Source organism: Dromiciops gliroides, chromosome 6 (assembly GCF_019393635.1).
Source record: "Dromiciops gliroides isolate mDroGli1 chromosome 6, mDroGli1.pri, whole genome shotgun sequence".
NCBI lineage: Eukaryota > Metazoa > Chordata > Mammalia > Microbiotheria > Microbiotheriidae > Dromiciops > Dromiciops gliroides.
Genome location: NC_057866.1, coordinates 105,337,329 through 105,358,035, shown reverse-complemented (window position 1 = coordinate 105,358,035; position 20,707 = coordinate 105,337,329). Strand labels below are relative to the sequence as shown.

Here is a 20,707-nt window from a genome sequence, read left to right as displayed (position 1 = left end):
TAGTAAGTGTTAAGTGTCTGAGGCCGGATCCGAACCCAGGTACGCCTGACTCCAGGGCTGGTGCTTTATCCACTGCGCCACCTAGCTGCCCTTCTCCCTCTTTTTTTTTTTTAATATATATTTTTTTATTTTAGTGAGGCAATTGGGGTTAAGTGACTTGCCAGGGTCACACAGCTAGTAAGTGTTAAGTGTCTGAAGCCGGATTTGAACTCAGGTACTCCTGACTCCAAGACTGGTGCTCTATCCACTGAGCAACCAAGCTGCCCCCAAAGTCCTTTTTTTTTTTTTGCTGGGCAATGAGGGTTAAGTGACTTGCCCAGGGTCACACAGCTAGTGTCAAGTGTCTGAGGCCAGCTTTGAACTCAGGTCCTCCTGAATCCAGGGACAGTGCTTTATGCACTGTGCCACCTAGCTGCCCCCTCCTCTCCCTCTTTTTTAAAAGTCAGAATGCTGCTAATTATTGCTAAGCTGTTAAAGGTCAGAAATAACCTTTTGAAAATGTAATATTATATTTTGCTTTACATTTCCCAATATATCCCTCATCCCTTTGCTATCCAGGGGGCCATTTCTTATTACAATGAATAAAAAAAGGAAGAGGAAAGAAAGTTCAAAACAAATCAATGTATCAAGTGATTTTGTGCCATTTGATATACCCATAGTCCTCTTCTCATACAATAAGGGAGGAGGAGGCATGTTTCTATCTTTTGGGGGTCAAACTTGTTTATTATAATTGTAGAACATTCAGGTTTTTTCCTTCCTCTTACGTTGTTGTTATTGTATACACTGAGGTTTGGGTTTGTTTGTTTTTATTGGTTCTGCTTACTGCATTTTGCATCAATTCATTTAAGTCTTCTGCTGCTTTATTTAATTACTAACACAGTAATATTATATTACATTCATGTACCACAATTTGTTTAGCCCTTCACCAGTTAATGGATATTTATTTTGTTTCCGGTTCTTTGCTATTGTGAAAAGTGCTGCTATAAATATTGTGGTGTATTCGGGACCTTTCTTTCCATCTCTGATTTCCTTGAAGTATATAGCACTGGACTCTTCTTTTAAAAATTGCTTTTTCTTATCAACTTGACAAACATCAGTAAACATAAACATTTCTTTATGCAAAGAAGTACAAAAATAGAGGATTGTATATATGACATCATGAAATTCTGTTATGTAGACATCTTAAACTCATCAGGTCCAAAACAAACTCACTAGCTTTACCCTCAAACTCATCCTTCTTCCTGACTACGCTATTGCTGTTAAAAGCACCACTAACCTTATTCATACAGGCTCATAACATAGGTACCATCTTTGACTCCTCTATCTCTTACCTCCCATATCCAATTTGTTGTCAGATTCTGTTGATTCTACTTCACTTCTCTCATACCTACCTCCTTTCTGAAACATTGCCACTACTCTGTTATAGGTCCCTATACTTGATCTATTGTAATAGCCTTCTGGTTGGTCTCCCTGCCTTATTTCTCCCTGTTCCACTCCAGCCTTCACAGAGCTACCAAAATGATCTTCCTAAACATATGGATCTGACTTTGTCACCCTTCTATTCAGGAAAATCCAGTTGCTCCCAGTCATCTCCAGGATCAAATATAAAATCTTCTGTTTGATCTTTCATAACCTCCTAATGAAATAACTGGAAACTAAGTAACATAATGCCAAAAAAATTATAGAAACAATAGAAAATGGCATTGAAGAAAATGGCAATAATAATAGCTGAATTTATGGGATGAAACTAAATTAATTTTTTGTAGAAATTATGTACTTCTAAATGTTTTCAGCAAGAAAGAAAAAAAATCAATGAATTAGGTACACAACTAAAAAAACTTAGGTAGCAACAAATCAATTTTCCCAAGCTACAAAGTAGAAATTCTGAAAATTAAAAAGAGCTAGCAAACTGACAAATCTAGAAGCTGGGTTTAAAAAAAAACACCTTTTGTTCAATTATATGCTAACAAAACTGACAATTTAGATACAGTGAGTTAATATTTTAAAATATAAAATACCCAGCTTAACAGAAGAAGAAATAGACTACTTAACCCAATTTGAAAAAGATATTGAACAAAAGTGAACTCCCAAAACAAAAAACTCCAGGACCAAATGGATTTATAAGTTAATTCAAGTAAAGATCCAAAGAACAAATTATATTAAACAATAGGAAAAGAAGGCATCTTTCATATTGCTTTTTGATACAAATATTGTCTTGATATCTATAGCTAGGAAACACGAAACAGAGGGAAAAAATTATAGTCCAATATCCTTAATAATCATTGATGTAAAAATTTTATTAAGATATTAGCCAAAAGGCTATAGAACAATATATTAGAAAGTTTATATACCATGTCCAGGTTGTATTTATACAGTAAATTCAGGACTGGCTAAACTTAAGGAAGAATATAAGTGTGACAAATTATGTTATTAATATGAATAATAAAAATAGATGATTATATCAATAGATATTGAAAAGGCTTTTGCTAAAAATCCAACACCCATTTCTGTTATAATACTAGAAAGCTTAGGAAATAATGGATGTTGCCTTATTAAAATAAATAATATCTATCTAAAACCAAGAACAAACATTATATGTAATAGAGAAAAGTTAAAAGCTTTTCTAATAAGATCAGGGATAAAACAAGGGTATTCTTTATTGCAACCAAAATTTAATATAGTGCTAGAAATGCTAGCTACAGCAGTAAGAAAGAAACTGGGGGAATAAATATAAGCCAAAAGGAATAAAGTTATTACTTTCTGCTGATAATATGATTTAGCAAAGTTTCAGTTTATAAAATTCATCCAAATAAATAATTAACATTCCTGTATATTACTAGCAAAACCCAATAGGAAGAACTAGAAAGTGAAATTTCATTCAAAATAATTTTAAAATGCATATTTGTGATATATCCAGGAACTATGAATCCAGTTATAAAAATTTTTTTGCAGAAATGACACACTTAAATAATTGGAGACCTAATATTAATTGCTTATGGGAAGTTTGACCCAATATAATAAAAGTGACAATACTACCTAAGTCAGTGTACTTCATCACTAAACTATTAATCAAACTACCGAAAGACAATTTTATAGAGGTAGAAAAAAATAACAAAATTCATATGGAGAAACAAATGGTCAAGAATCTCAAGGGTAATAATGACAAAAAGGGGCAAGAAAGGAGGTCTATCAGTACAAGATCTCAAATGGTTAAAAAAAAATTAAAATAATTTGGCACTTTAAAAGTGGAACAAATTAGTTATTCAACATGTAGAAGCAAACACAATAGTAATGTTTGATATACCCATAGACCCCAGTTATTAGGGTTAGGACTCAGTATTTAACAATCTTGGGAAAATAAAAACACACTTTGGCAGAAACAGGGTATACAAAGATAAACTCCATGGGGACACAACTCAGAAATAAAAGGTGATATAAGCAAACTAGAGGATCAAAAAAGAAATTACTTTTCAGCTGTCAAAGTGATCTTTTTCAAGTTCAGATCTGACCATGTCTCTTCCTCCCACCCCCACCCCCCCAGCCTTTCACAGTGAACTCCAGTGACTCTTTATCATTGCCAGGACCAAATAATTAAAAATCCTCCGATTGACCTTCAAAGCCCTTCATAACTTTGCCTTGCCTCCCTCTTTCCAATTTTTTTATGCCTTAACTCTCTTCAACATACTCCGATCCAGTGACACTGACTTCCCTTTCTATTCCCTAAACAAGATACTCCCTCTCCTGACTCCAGGCATTTTCACTGGCTGTTTCCCTTGTTTGGAAAGCTCTCCTTTCTCATCCCCACCCTCCTGGATCTCCTGTCATCCTTCAAGTCCTAACTAAAATCTCACCTTCTACAGGAGCCTTCCTTATCTCTCTTAATTCTAGTGCTTTCCCTCTGTTGATTATTTTTGATTTATACTGTATAGAGCTTGTTTGTACATAGTTAATTTGCATGTTGTCTTCCCCATTAGATTGTGAGTGCCTTGAGAGCAAAGACTCTTATCTTTCTTAGGATCTCCAGTTTTTAGCACATTGCCTGTCAAACAGTAGGAGCTTAATAGATGTTTATTGATTGACTCTATATGAAGAGTTCATGATAGAGTGAATCATATAAAATTAAAGGGAAAATTTTAATTATTTAAGATTGAAGTTGTTACATAAACAGATCTAATGCAGTTAAAATTAGAAGGGAAACAGTTAAGTAAAAAACTATTTTCAATAAAATTTTCTGATAAAAGTCTCAATATCTAATATATGTCAGAAATTAATTTAAATCTATAAATCTAAAAGAACTGTTCTCTAGTAGACAACTTGTCAAAGGATATTAATAGAGTTTGTACAGGAAAAAAATCCAAGCTATCAATAACTACATGAAAAAAATCTACAAGACCCAAGTAATTAGAAAATACAAATCAAACAATTCAGAAGTTCCACATGATACCTATAAAGATTGGCTGTGATTGGTATGAAAAGGAAAATCACAAACAGTAGAAGCCTTTTGGGAAAGCAGGCATTGTTGGTGGAGCTATGCATTAGTCTTGCCATTCTGGAAAGCAATTTGGAACTAAGCCTAAAAAGTTACTAAACTGTTCATGCCCTTTGACATAGTTGTATAAATAGTAAGCCTATATTCTAAAGAGATCATAGAAAGAGGATACATACAAAAATAATTATAACAACTCTTTTCATCATAGTTTCAAATGGGAACTTGTAGTTGAAATCTGTGAATTTATCAAAAACTCTGCTACTATGGTCCAGTTGTCTCTGGGTCTTGTCTACCTAGTGTGTTTCATTGATCAATTTTTCTTTTCTTTTCTTTTCTTTTTTTTTTAGTGAGGCAATTGGGGTTAGGTGACTTGCCCAGGGTCACACAGCTAGTAAGTGTTAAGTGTCTGAGGCCGGATTTGAACTCAGGTACTCCTGACTCCAAGGCCGGTGCTCTATCTACTGTGCCACCTAGCTGCCCCTTCAATTTTTCTTTTAACTAGTACCAGATAGTTTTCATGATTATTGCTTTGTAATCTAGTTTGAAATTTGGTATATCTAGGCCCTGTTCCTTCCCACCTTTTTTCATTGTTTCCCTTAAGATTTTTGATTTTTTCTTCCTTTGGATGACTTAAAAAAAATTTTCCAGTTCCATAAAGAAAATCCTTGGGGAGTTTGTTTTGTTTTGTAGATTTTGGTACTATTATAATTTTTGTTAGCTGCTCAATCATGAACAGTTGATGACTTCCTAATGATTTAATTCTGTCTTTAATTATGTAAAGAGGGTTTTATATTTGCTTCTTGGTTGGTAGTTGCCCATATAACTTAAATATTGTGTAGTTATTTTGAAAGAAATTTCTGTCTGGTTCTTCTCGCAGGGTTTTGTCAGTAAAACTACAGAAAGGCAAACAGTTTTCATGGATTTATTTTTATGCCTAGCTAGTTTACTGAAGAAATTGTTTCAATTAATTCTTAGTTCTTTAAGGTAAAAGCATTTCTTTCCTCATTGCCTATATGAATTCCCTCAGTTTTTTTCTTGTTTTATTGCTATAGCTAGCATTTCTAGGACTGTACCAAATAATAATGGTGGCACTGGACTATACAGATACTGGTTAAGGCCCCAGCATGTCTATGTTAAAGAAAATGTTAGTTTATAGTTTTAGGTAAATACTATTTAGACTAGAATGGCAATGGGCCATTCATTCTCATGCTTTTTAATATTTATAAGATAAAGGAGAGTTGGTTTTTCTTGTCAAATGCCTCTTAAGCACCTGTGGATAATTTTGGTGTTGTTTTTTTTTTTATTCATATGGTATAGGATGTTTATAGTTTTCCTAGTATTGAACCTAACCAATATTGTTGGTATGAATCCAATCTAGTCATTTGGTTTCTCTTTCTGACTCTCTTTTAATTTTTTTATCATATTAGTTAAAGCTTTAATTATTTGAAAATGTATTTATTTAGTTTTAACATTTTTGAGGGGGGAGGCAATCAGGGTTAAGTAACTCTTAGCTAGCACTAGATTGTTTTAATAATGACTGCTACTGACACATCTATTACGTGTCTGAGGCCAGGGCTGGTGTTCTATCCACTGTGCCACCTAGCAGCCCCTTAATGTTCTTTTTAAAAATTTTTGAGTTCCAAATTCTTTCCTTCACTCCTACCACTTCCTTAACTCCCCTACTTATTGAGAAGGCTAGCAACATGATATCAGTTATACATGTAAAGTCATGCAAAACATATTTCCATATTAGCCATGTTGCAAAAAAAAATAAGAAAAAGAGGCAAGAAAAATAAAGTGAAAAAGTATGCTGCACTTAGTTCTTCAATTCTCTTTCTGGAAGTGTATAGCATTTTTCATCATGAGTCCTTTGGAATTGTCTTGGATCATTGTTTTGATAACTGTGCACAATGTTTCCCTGCTTCTGCTCACTTCGCTTTGGATTCATTCATATAAATCTTCCCATAGTTTTATGAAACCATCCTGTTCATCATTTCTTATAGCACAATAGTATTCCATCACAGTCATCTGCTACAACTTGTTCCATTGTTCCTCAATTGATGGGCATCCCCTTAATTTTCCAATTCTTTGCTACCACAAAAAGAGCTGCTATAAATATTTTTGTATAAATAAGTCCTTTTCCCTTTTCTTTGATTTCTTTGGGATAAAGACCTAGTAGTGACATTGCTGGGTCAAAGGGTATGCACAGTTTTATAGCCCTTTGGGCATGGTTTCAAATTGTTTCCCAGAATGGTTGAGCCATTTCACAACTTCACTAACAGTGCATGAATGTCCCGATTTTTCCACATCCCCTCCAACATTTGCCATTTTCCATTTGTTATTTTAGCCAAACTGATATGTATGAGGTGGCACGTCAGAGTTGTTTTAATTTGCATGTTTCTTAATTAATAGTATTATAGAGCATTTTTTCATGTGACTACTGTCAGCTTTGATTTCCTCTGAAAACTGCCTTTTCATATACTTTAACTATCAATTGGGGAATGGTTCTTATTTTTTTTATAAATTTGGTTTAGTTCCATATATCGATATATAGAGAAAATGAGATCTTTATTAGAGAAACTTGCTATAAAATTTCCCCCTCCTCAGTTTTGTGCTTTCCTTCTAATTTCAGCTGCTTTGTTTTAGTTTGTGCAAAACTTTTAAAATTTAATGTAATCAAAATTAGGCATTTTACTTCTTGTGCTCCTCTCTATCTCTTGTTAGGTCATAAACTCTTTCATTAGCCATAGATCTGATGAGTAAATTTTTCCATGCACCCTTAATTTACTTATGATATCACCCTTTATGTCTAAATTATTTACCTATTTTGACTTTATCTTGGTATAGACTGGGAAGTGTAGTGTTCCTGCCAAATTGCTTTCTGGTTTTTCCAGCAATTTTTGTCAAATGGTGAGTTCTTGTCCCAAAAGCTTGGATCTTGGATTTATCAAACACTAAATTACTATGGTCATTTATTACTGTGTATTATGTATTTAACATACTTAACTGACCCAGAACTCTATTTCTTAGCTAGTACTAGAATGTTTTGATGATTATTACTTTGTAATATAGTTTAAAATCTGGTACTTCTTTCTAAGCCATCTTCCTTCACATTTTTTTCATCGACTCCCTTGATATTCTTGACCTTTTGTTTTTCTAGATAAATTTTGGTATTTTTTTTCCAGCTCAGTAAAATACTTTGGTGTGGCACTGAATATACAAATTAATTTAGGTAGAATTGTTATATTATATTATATTGTATTATATTATATTATATTCTAAATTTAGCAACCCATGAGCAATTAATATTTCTCTAGTTGTTTAGATCTATCTGTATTTGTGTATCAAGTGTTTTATAATTGTGTTCATATAGTTTTATCTTGGCAGGTAGATTCCCAAGTATTTTATGTTGTCTACAGTTATTTTTTTTTCTTTGTTTTTTTGTAGGGCAATGAGGGTTAAGTGACTTGCCCAGGGTCACACAGCTAGTTAAGTGTCAAGTGTGTAAGGCTGGATTTGAACTCAGGTCCTCCTGAATCCAAGGCCAGTGTTTTATCCACTGCTCCACTTTGCTGCCCCGTCTACAGTTATTTTAAAAACAATTTCTTTTTCCATCTCTTTTTGTTGGGTTTTGTTCGTATTATATAGAAATGCGGATGATTTAATGTAGGTTTATTTTATATCCTGAAACTTTGCTAAAGTTGTTAATTGTTTCAACTAGTTTTTAATTGATTCTTTAGGGTTCTCTAATAATACTGTCATATTGCCTGCAAAGAATGATAGTTTTTTTTTGTTTGTTTTTGTTTTTTAGTGAGGCAATTGGGGTTAAGTGACTTGCCCAGGGTCACACAGCTAGTAAGTGTTAAGTGTCTGAGGCCGGATTTGAACTCAGGTACTCCTGACTCCAAGGCCGGTGCTCTATCTACTGTGCCATCTAGCTGCCCCCCAAAGAATGATAGTTTTATTTCCTCATTGTCTATTCTGATTCCTTCAATTTCTTTTTCTTCTCTCATTGCTTAGAAGTAGCATTTTAAATACACTATTGAAAAATAGTGCTGATAATGGTCATCATCCTTGCTTCACCTCTGATTTTATTAGGAAGGCTTCTAGTTTATCCCTATCACAAATAGTGCTTGCTCTTGGTTTTTGATAGGTGGTACTTATTTTAAGAAAGGCTCCATTTATTCCTATATTTTCTCACATATTTAATAGGAATGGATCTATTTTGTCAAAACTTTTATTCTCTATTAATAGAATCATATGATTTTCATTATTGTTATTGATATGGTTAATTATGCTGCTAGTTTTCCTAATATTGAACCAGTCCTACATTCTTGGTATAAATCCTACCTTGGATTATCTTTCTAACATGTTGCTGTAATCTTGGTAGTATTTTATTTAAAAAATTTTGAATTCATATTCATTAGAGAAATTGACCTTGCAGTTTCTTTCTCTGCTCTTGCTCTCCTTTATTTAGGTAAGAAAACCTAATTTGGTAGGACTCCCCTTATTTTTTCAGTTACTTTATATAGTATTGGGATTAATTGTTCCTTAAATGTTTGGTAAAATTCACTTGTAAATCCATCTGGTCCTGGGGATTTTTTTTCTTAGGGAATTCATTTATGGTTTGTTCAATTTCTTTTTCCTAAAATAGGGTTATTTAAGTATTCTGTTTCTTCTTCTGTTAATCTTGGCAATATATGTGTGTATATATGCACATAAATTTGAAAATGTTCAGCCATTTAACTTAGATTTTCAGTTTTAATGTTATATAATTGGGCAGCATAGCTCCTAATAATTGTTTTTATTTCATCTTCATTGGTAGTGCATTCACTTGTTTTCTTTTTGATACTGGTTTCTTTCTTTTTTTAAAAATCAAATTAACCAATGGTTTATGTTTTTTTTTTCATAAAACCAGCTCCTAGTTTTATTTTTTAGTTCAGTTCAGTTGTGTTGTTGTTGTTTTTACATTCAGTTTTATTAATCTCTCCTTTGATTTTTCAGGATTTCTATTTTGGTATTTAATTAGCATTTTTAAACTTTTCTTTCTAGTTCTCTTCTAAGTTGCATGCCCAGTTCATTGATTTGTTCTTTCTCTCTTTTATTGATGTGCGCATTTAGAGATATAAAATTTCCCCTAAGTACTGCTTTGGTTTCCTCCCCAAAATTTTGGTATGTTGTCTCATTGTTGTCATTCTTTTTAATGGAATTATTGTTTCTATGATTTGTTCTTTGATCCATCCATTCTTTAGAATTAGATTATTTAGTTTCCAATTAATTTTTAATCTAAGTGTTAGAAACATTAGCTAACAGCTTGAATAGCGTTACACAGTTCAAGTGTTGCTAGAAGCTCACAGTTCAAAGAATCCAAGCAGGAAGCAGAGGGTGGGTGAAGTCCATCTTTGAAGGACTTCTGGGGGCAGAGCCAAGATGGTGGAGCAAGGACATTAAATGCACAGAGCTTCAGACACAATTATTCCCAAAACAGCAATAAAACAACCCCTGGAGAAGCAAAACCCACACAAAGACGGGTAGAGATTATTTTCCAGTCAAAGACAGATTAAAGGGGGCTGTGCTGGACTGCAAGAAAAGTCCAACCCCATGATGACACCGACACAGTTCCCAGGCATGCTGCATCAGAAGAAATTACCCCCGGGCCTCCAAATCAGCTGCAGCGCCGGTGTCTTTTTTTTTTTTAAGTGAGGCAATTGGGGTTAAGTGACTTGCCCAGGGTCACACAGCTAGTAAGTGTTAAGTGTCTGAGGCCGGATTTGAACTCAGGTACTCCTGACTCCAGGGCCGGTGCTCTATCCACTGCACCACCTAGCCGCCCCAGCACCGGTGTCTTTTGGAACTGAGCTTGTGTTTGGGTGAGAGGGCTGAGTGGCTGGCTGGCTGGGGGGGGGGCGGGAATTGTAGGGGTGTCTTTGTGACCCAAGGAGGAATTAGGCTATCCTACCCCAGTAGGGAATTAGTAAGAAATCATGAGCAGGGGCAGCTAGGTGGCGCAGTGGATAGAGCACCGGCCCTGGAGTCAGGAGTACCTGAGTTCAAATCCGGCCTCAGACACTTAACACTAGCTGTGTGACCCTGGGCAAGTCACTTAACCCCAATTGCCTCACTAAAAAAAAAAAAAAAAATCATGAGCAGCAGGAGGCCCTGGTGGGGGAGGGGCACAGGCTTGTGGAAGCTAAGAACCACCACAGCACACAAAGTTCTGTTGGCTGGTTAAATAGCAAGTTGGTTTGAGGTTATCTTCTGACTAGAGAACAGGCCAGGCAAGAGAAAAAAACCTGCCCTCCCTCAAACTGAAACACCTAGGACCCTCTGAAGCTTGGGACAATGTAACTTAGAAGTAGGGCCCCACTGTTAGAGGGAGTTAAAAGCCAAGTAAAAGATGGCAAGATGAGCAAGCAAAGAAAGTTGAGAACTATGGAAAGTTTCTTTAGTGACAAGGAAGATCAAGGTGCACCCTCAGAAGAGGATACCAACCTCAGGGCCCCTACATTCAAAGCTTCCAAGAAAAATATGAATTGGTCTCATGCCACAGAAGCGCTCAAAAGGGACTTTGAAGAGAAAGTAGGAGAGATAGAAGGAAGATTTAGAGAGGTGGAGGAAAGAAAGGAAAGAGAAATGAGAGCGATGCAAGAGAGACATGAGAAAAACGTCAACATCTTGAAAAGCCAAATGGAAAAGGAGATACAAAAACTCTCAGAAGAAACTAATTGCCTAAGAATTAGGATTGAACAAATGGAAGCTAGTGACTTTATGAGAAACAAAGACACAGTAAAGCAAATCCAAATGAATACAAAAATAGAGGTCGAGGGCAGCTAGGTGGCACAGTGGATAAAGCACTGGCCCTGGATTCAGGAGGACCTGAGTTCAAATTCGACCTCAGACACTTGACACTTACTAGCTGTGTGATCCTGGGCAAGTCACTTAACCCCCCATTGCCCGGCAAAAAAAACAAAAAACCAACAAACAAAGAAAAGAACAGTGCTGTGTTAACATACATAATTATACATACATAACTTGTCAAGAAATCAAACTTAAGTTGGTTTTGAACATCAGGGTCACATGGGAATCACCTTGGGTGACTTAAGGTGAATTCCCAGTTTAGCTTGACTCCCACAAAGGACAAGCCCTCTAGGCCCTGCTTGGGCCTAAGTCCTAAGGGCCTTTGCTCCTCAGAGCCTTGTGTGCCAGGAGGCCCCCTAATGGGAGGTTCAGGCAACAAAGTTATAGAGCTTAAAACTAGACTCACTCTCTATTTTTAGGGATCTGAGAAGAGTTCAAATAGGGTCTTTTCTGTCATATTCTTCCACAGCCCTTTATTGAATGTAAGTTTTAGTGTATTATGGTCCAAAGAGGATATGTTTAATTTTTCTGCTTTTCTGCATTTGTTTGTAAGGTTTTTATGCCCTAATATTTTTGTTTTTGTTTTGGGGGACAGGGCAATGAGGGTTAAGTGGCTTGCCCAGGATCACACAGCTAGTACGTGTCAAGTGTCTGGATTTGAACTCACATCCTCCTGAATCCAGGACCAATGCTTTATCCACTGTGCCACCTAGCTACCCTCTGGTGTACTCCTTTCTATTACCATTCAATTTTCTCCAGAAGTCTATTAAGTCTAACTTTTCTAAAATTCTACTCATTTCCTTAATTTCTTGTTTATTTGTGGTTATTTATAGTTTTATTAATCCTTCAGGACTCATTTAACTTTTCCTTTTAGAATATAGATATTGTACCATTTTATAAATATTTTTAGTATTGATGTTACTTCATTGTCTATGATACCTTTTAGCACGATATAATTTCCTTGTTTATCTCTCTCTCTCTTTTTTTTTTTTAATGAGGCAGTTTGGGGTTAAGTGACTTGCCCAGGGTCACACAGCTAGTTAGTGTCAAGTGTCTGAGGCTAGATTTGAACCCAGGTACTCCTGAATCCAGGGCCAGTGCTTTATCCACTGCGCCACCTAGCTGCCCCAGTTAGAACTTTTTTGCTTTGAGACCACGATTGCTACCCATGCCTTTTTTACTTCATCTGAAGCATATTAGATTCTGCTTCATACCCTTATTTTAACTCTTTTTGTTTTAAGTGTGTTTCTTGTAAACAACATATTATTGGCTTCAAATTTTTTCACAGCTGCTTTTGCAAACTGTATTTTCCTCCATCTTATTCCCCCTCCATTTATTCTCGTCTCTCCTTTTACCCTCTCTCAAGTATTTTGCTTCTGACTGCCCCTCCCCCAATCTGTCCTCTCTTCTATCACCCCTTTCCCAGTCAGCTTTATCTATTTTCAAAAGCTTTTTCAACTAATTAAATTTTTAAAAAGAACTAATTTTCTAGGTTTCTATTTTTGTTTTTAATTTTTAAAAATTATTTCTTTTATCATTTTAGAATGTGCATGTCCTCCAGTATATTTGATCTTTCTTTCCTGTGTGTCCTTAGGGCTGCTTTGGCTCATTCCCTGAAATTTGGCTATTGATTTTTAAAAAATGAAATTATTCATTTTCCTATAATTTTTTTATCCACCAGTTTTTAAAGAGTAATTTCTTTTTAAATGGAATCTTTTTGTTCAAATACTTATAATCACATAATTATTTTGTGTTATGATCAGTAAACAATAGGTTTAAATACATTTCTTTTTGCTCTATGGTATGGTCAGTTTTTGTACAGATGCTGCCATGCTTAGCTGAAAAATATGTATTTTCTCTTCTCAGTAATTGCTAAAGACATTTATCATTTCTAATTTTACTAAAATGTCGCTCAGGTCCATAACTTTTCTTCTTTTATCTTGTTTGTTAGATTTAGCTAGTTGTAAAAGGGAATACTGGATCCATAATTATAATTTTACTGTCTCTTTTTCCTCTAATTAAGTTAACCTCTGAATATTTCAGCACTATATTTTGTGTGTGTAAGTATTATATTGTTTTTATTATATTTAGTACCTTTAAGCATAACAATTTCCTTGCTTAGTTATTTTTTCAGTTATGAATTCTGTCTTCCTTCACCCCTGTCACCCATTAAGAGGGCAAAAACTCTGATATCCATCACACATATGAAGTCATATAAAACATTTCCACATTAGTTGTGTTGGAAAAAAATGAAAAATTAAAAGTGATAGAAAATGTGTCAAGCTTTGCTTCATATATTTAACACTTAAATGGGGTAGTTTGGCTCTGTCCCTGTCCCTTCTGTTATCTGGATATTTCTGTTTTATTGTAATTTTGAATGGGGTGGCTGGATCATCCTAGTTCCCTTCCTTTATTCTTCAACTCTGGCTTGAAGGAGCTTGGACCAGGCCCTATCTTCTGCTTTATTTCCTAGCTTTTGTATCCATATCGTTTTAGGCCAATAGAGAACTAACTTACTGTCCTTAACCTGTCTGCGGGTAGTCAACAATTGAAGGTTTGCTGCTGCTTCTGTCGCAGCCCTGCCAGACCCCAACAAGGTATCTGCAATCTTGCTGGATTCAGACTTATAGGAGGGCTCTGTATGGATTACATGGAACAATTTTACCTCATCTGTCTCCTTGCAGTTACCAATTGGAAGTTTGCTTTGTCTCTTGTTGTGTCCCTGACCAGATAGATAGCTACTATCTCACTAGCTTTAGGCTCCCCAAAGCACTCCTGACCATAGTGTCCTCAGGATTTTTGTGGTCTTCTTTTCTAATCCTGGATTGGTTAGAGGTTTACTGGTTTTTCTCTTTGGTTCTATTGGATTACTCCTTCTTTTGGCATCTTTTATAATCTTTGCCTTCTTTGCTTGGGGCTTTTTTAAGGGGAGCTTGGGTTGTCTAGAAATTTTCCTGTTATCTTTGCTGAAAGTCCCTAGTCTCAGTATTTTAAAGTAACTATTTGCTGCTGATATCAAACAACTTGCTGGTTATTAAAGGTCCCAGGTTCTAATTTGCAAAAGAATAATAATCTTTTTGCTTTTCAGGGCTTGTATGGAATAAAAGAAGAGGTCTTCCTCAGTGTCCCTTGTGTTTTGGGAAAAGATGGTATCTCAGATATTTTGAAGATAACTCTGAATCCTGAGGAGGAGGCTCTTTTAAGGAAGAGCTCAGATACTCTCTGGGAGATTCAGCAAGAACTGAAATTGTAAAGTCATTTAATGTCCTGTCACTATAGAAAAGGATTTGTACATGCTTAACTTTTTCATATCAGTTAAATCTTTCATTTGACCTGTGATTAAACACAAAGTATAAAGCAAAATTATAAAAACTATGAAGAAACTCCAGTCTTCCAAAGTTAGAAATAGGAAATGTTAAGGTGGACTTCTGTTCATTCATACTGTTTGCATACTAATGTTGAATGCTATCTTGTAAAGTCATTAAGTGGTTGGTAAAAAGTAGATTAAATACCTGAGGTTCCACTCCCTGCCTTGTATGTGCTGCATTTGCCCTTTGGTCCAGAAGAATCTCTGAACTTGTTATTTCTGTTAGAGAATTTCTGGTTAGTTCTTTGACACAAACCATTGGCTCCATTGAGGATGTAACATTTTATGTTAAAAGCGTTAGCTTAGATGAATTTATGTAAGCAACTTTGTAAAAATGTTAAACTAGTACCAACACCAAATAAATCATGAATAGCTCTGAAGCGCTAATGAATGACTAGAGTTCAAATTTTCCAGCCTGTGTCATTTGTTAGCTATATAGCCTGAGGCAAATTGCTTTACCTCATGGGATTTCATTTGTAAAATGGGAAGGCTGAACTAGATGAATTTGAAGTATGCTAACATTTTGTGAGTTATCTTTAATGTGAAAAACAAAACCCCTTACTAGGTTGGGGGAGTCATTTAATTTGTATCACATCTTTTTAATCCTTTGCATTGGATGGGGTTTACCAGATGTTTCATTTATACAAAGAACTGAATGGGTAACCAGTTAGTCTGGTTAAATTTGTTCTTAAAATTCACTTTTTCTCAATCATATTGCTTACATTCCTCCAGTGCTTTAGGGTCTGTAGTTTTTTGTTTTGGATATGCGCTCTCCTTTTATTAGAACAGATCATAACCCCAATGTAATTTAGTAGCTTGAGTTGTCTTGCCTAGAAAATTAATATTTCATGGTCAACCTGGCAAAGATGTAGCTACTTAGTAAGTCCTAAATAACAGGCACTTATGCTCAACCACTTAGGATCTTCTACACCTGCTCCCCCAAGGGCAGAGCCATTAAGAACCCAAGGACCCTTCTATGTCACAATGAAGACTTGACTAGATTATGTTTGATTAGAGTTATGTAAATGTTCTATAAATTGAAGAATAAAACACGAAATTTCTACAGTACTCTGAAGTCCTCTTGACATGGTGCAATAGATCATGCTGATTTTTATTTACATTAAGCTCATTTAGATTTTGAAGAGACCTTATAGTGAGCACGTCATCTGTCCTATTCATTCTACAATTAGGCTTAGAGTTTTAAGTGACTTGTACATGGTTGTACAGATTCTAAGTGACAAAAGTTTGAATACAGGTTCCCTAACTCTAAGTCCAAACACTTTCCATTAGAACATCCTGTTTTGGGGCATCTAGGTGGCACAGTAGATAAAGCACCGGCCCTGGATTCAGGAGGACCTGAGTTCAAATTTGGCCTCAGACAACTTGACACTTACTAGCTGTGTGACCCTATGCAAGTCACTTAACCTTCATGCCCTGCCAAACAAACAAACAAACATACTATTTTTACAGTGATAGGAGGGTTCTTGGTGCTTTCTCCTGAAAATTTTTAGCTTTAGAACTTGGTATTCTATTTCAATAGAAAACCACTCCTACATTTGTAGTCCCAAGGGAAATAGTATGGAAAGGTGGCAGTTTTTTTCTATTTTCTTTCTCTTCAATACTCTAAAATAGTTTTCCATCTTTCTGATGTACTGATCTTTGTAATTCTTTCAGTGTTAATAAATCAGTTTCACATAGATCACTTTATGAAACATTAAGCTTAAAAGTTAACAGTTGGGGCAGCTAGATGGCACAGTGGATAAAGCGCCAGCCCTGGAATCAGGAGGACTTGAGTTCAAATTTACCACAGACACTTGACACTTACTAGCTGTGTGACCCTATGCAAGTCACTTAACCTTCATGCCCTGCCAAACAAACAAACAAACATACTATTTTTACAGTGATAGGAGGGTTCTTGGTGCTTTCTCCTGAAAATTTTTAGCTTTAGAACTTGGTATTCTATTTCAATAGAAAACCACTCCTACATTTGTAGTCCCAAGGGAAATAGTATGGAAAGGTGGCAGTTTTTTTCTATTTTCTTTCTCTTCAATACTCTAAAATAGTTTTCCATCTTTCTGATGTACTGATCTTTGTAATTCTTTCAGTGTTAATAAATCAGTTTCACATAGATCACTTTATGAAACATTAAGCTTAAAAGTTAACAGTTGGGGCAGCTAGATGGCACAGTGGATAAAGCGCCAGCCCTGGAATCAGGAGGACTTGAGTTCAAATTTACCACAGACACTTGACACTTACTAGCTGTGTGACCCTGGGCAAGTCACTTAACCCCAATTGCTTCACACACACACACAAAAAGTTAACAGTTGTTGTGGATTAGAGAGCTACCAAACAACAGTGTGTAGTGGATTAGAGAGCTACCAAACCCCTTAAGTCCTTTAAAAAGACAGACTTTTATTGACACTACAGAGAAGAGACACACAACTGTGAGGAAGGTCCTGAATGTTTCTACTTTGAGCTAACTTGGTTTAGCACATCTGGAAATGGTGTCCATTTGTAATTGCGGTATGTATTTTTTTTTTTAGCAACAAACATTTATTTTATTTTCCATTTACATGTAAGGGTAGTTTTCAACATTCATTTTCATAAGATTTAAAGTTCCAAATTTTTCTCCCTGCCCCCCTCCCTTTCCTCCCCCCTCCACAAGATGGCAATCAGGTTATATATGTACAATCCACAAGTGTTCTTTTTATCAGTTCTTTCTATAGGAGTGCATAGTAAGCTTCCTCATTAGTTCCTTGGGATTGTCTTGGATCATTGCACTGCTCATTGAACAATACTGCTGTCATTACGCACAATGTCCTCTCAGCTCTGCTCACTTCACTATACATCGATGTTCATTAGTCTTTCAAGGTTTTTCAGGGATCATCCTGTTTGTCATTTCCTGTAGCACAAGACCATTCCACTACAGTCATATAACACAGCTTTTTCCATCATTCCTCAATTGATGGACATTCCCTTGATTCTCAATTCTTAGCCTCCACCAAGAGTTGCTATAAATATTTTTTGTACAATTTTCCCCCCTTTTCTTTTTCATGATTACTATTGTTAACTGTTTCCCTTCCATCCTATTCCCTTCCCCATGATATTTATTCTATTATCCATCTTCTTTCATCCTATCACTCTTGAAAAGGGATTTGCTTCTGTCTGTCCCCTCCCCTTCTCTGCCCCTCCCTCTTTATCCCCTTCCCCATCTATTTTCCTACAGGGTTATAGAAATTACTCTGCCCAATTGAGTGTGTATATTATTCCCTCCTTAAGCCAATTCTAATGAGATTGAGTTCTTTGAGCCAATTCTGATGAGGTATTAAAAAAGTTAGAGCTAAAGATAGATGGAGAGTTGATTTGGAAACATAAGTGATAGGTACCAAATGATAGTCACCTCTGCTCTCTGTCCCTACCAGATCCTCATTAAGCATCCTCTGTGTAAAGATTATGAACCTTGATGGTAGATGATTCTTACTTCACTAAGAGGAGAAAAAATAGTCAGTAGAGTAGCCTAGGGTACAATACACCAAGTGCAATCAAGGATATTTTCACCTGAATTTTTATAAATGCACATTTTAAAGCCTTGCCTTTACTTCATGCTGGTTTCTCACAGTTTATTCAAGCCAATGTAAAACATCAATATGGGGAAAAAATTGGGAAACAAATGTCTTCTACTTGATAGAATGTTTTCCTGAAAAGGAAGGTATCTAATCTTGATTTCCATTGAAAAAAATGGAAATGCATTCTCACAGGGAAAAAAAAATAGTCTTAGCACTTGTGTGGAGCCAAAAGGGATAATAAATATTACCATTATAATGAAAAAAAATCAATTTTACTAATGCTTTATTGTTAACTCTTCATTAAACTCCTTGTAGAGATATTGATATACTAGTGTGATTGGTAGAAAGAGCATGGGACCAGATTTACTCCCTGTGTGGCTTTAAAACAATAAAATACAAGCATGTCTGTCATAAGTGCCAGCTGAGTGCAGAAGCAGTGGGAGTTCAGATAAGATGTGGTCCTTGTTGTCAAGGTGCTTACAGTCTAGTTGCAAATGAAGATATTAATACACAATATTACATAAATGCATTAAGTCCCTCCCCCCTTCCTTAACCTACCCTCCCCCAAAAGTGATATAATGAGTTCTGAGGGGAAAGGCCATTAACAACTAGAAAGAGAAAGGAAGTTTTCCTGGAGATGGTTTTTAAGATGGAGTGAGCACAGCATCACATAGTAGAAAGAGTACTGGGTTTAGAGTCAAAAGAAAGCTAAATTCTAATCCCATTTTAAGCACCCACTTAACCTAGTTAAGTCTGTTTTCCCGAGCTGTAAATAGTCTGTTATTTAGGATTTTCATGAGAATCCAATGAGAATGTATGTAAGGCTCTTTCTAAGCCTTAAAGTGCTAGGTAAATGTCAGCTGTTTTATTATTCAAGGTACAAGGAACAACTGAAGCCAGAGTTAAATGTAGTCCATATGGTTCACTTTGACTAGGATGCAAAGAGTAGAGTAAAGCTGAAATGACTGTAGGCAGAAGAATCTGAGGTAGGATGGAACCAATGAAAATTTTTGATCATGAGAGTGACATGAGCTTATTTATGGGTAAGAGCATTCTGGAAACAATATTAAAGAATAGTTTGGAAGATTAGAATGGGTAGGAGATCTTTAAGGAGGTTATTAGAATTGTCCAGGTAGGTGGCAATAAAGGGCCTATATTAAAGTGGTGGCAGAATGAATGTAAAAGATGCTATGGAGATTTAATTGACAATATCTAGTAATCAATTTATGTCCTACACCCTGTCTCATATCTAAACATAATACCAAGGCCACAAACTTATGAAACTAGGTTAATGTCTAGTGGTAGGCTAGTGGTTGAGTGAATAGTGTTGGCTCTGGAGTAAGGAAGAGCTGAACTTAAATTTTGCCTTACTGCTTTTTTTTTTTTTTTTGGCTATTTACTAGTTGTACCCTGGGCAAATCACTTAATCTGTGCCTGTCTCAATTTCCTAAGTTGTAAAATGAAGGTCATAAAAGTACCTATCTATCAAATGAAATAATATTTGTAAGCCGCTTAGGACATCACCTGGAACATAGGTACTAAGGTACTATACTACCTTCCCCACCTTCCCTTAGCTTTGGACATGTATTTGAGAGGGACATTCAAGCTCTATAGGCAGCTGAGTATACATGGTTCTGGAGATAGACTTGGGACTCATCGGTTTACAGTGAAGAAGCATGCTAAGGGGGTGAGAGTTTTATAGTGAGAAGTGGGTCAAGAACAACCATTGGGAAATAGGCAAAAAAAGAGAACAAGGGGGTTGTAGTATCAAGTTGAAGAAAGGGGAAAGGGTAGGAGTTGGCAAAAACACCAGAAACATCAAGAATTGGGCACTTGTTTGGTGTTTAGATATTAACCAGTGACCTTATGGCAGTTTCAGTACAATTATGGTTAGTAAGTGGACAAAAACCTGACTTCAAGGATTTGAGGAAAGTTTAAATAAAAAAATGAACAAGTGGAGGCCACATGAGCTTTCTGTTCCTTACGCAGAGTCTCAGTTCCTTTTATCAGCTCTCTACCATTTCATCTCTACTTCTTTGAATTCATGTTTTCCATTAAGACCTGGCATGAGTGCCATCCTCTGCATCAGGTCTTTGCTGGTCTCCCCAGCTGTCAGGCTTCTCTGATACAGAGCTACTTTGTGTATACTTAAATCTATCCCATTAGATTATAAGCTCCTTGAGGGCAGGACCCTAGCAGTCCTTGTACATACTTTGAGTTTCATTTAGGCCATGAGAAAGATGGTACTTAGCTGGACTGGGATAAGGGCCAAGAGGCTATTTTGTGTTAGGTTTGAGGCTATTTGATTGTGTTTGTGGACTAATCAGGAGCTCCCAATAATACACGAGAAGGAAGATGACTGCTAGAGAAAGATTTTCACATACAATAAAAGTGCAAAGGCTCAATGGTACAGGTGGAGAGAATATT

At 35.8% G+C, this 20,707-nt stretch overlaps 1 pseudogene; it reads left to right on the top strand.

Annotated features, from left to right (window-relative positions):
• Positions 1–15,764, top strand: part of LOC122731228 — a 30,862-nt pseudogene extending 15,098 nt beyond the window's left edge.
• Positions 15,765–20,707: the final 4,943 nt, after the last annotated feature.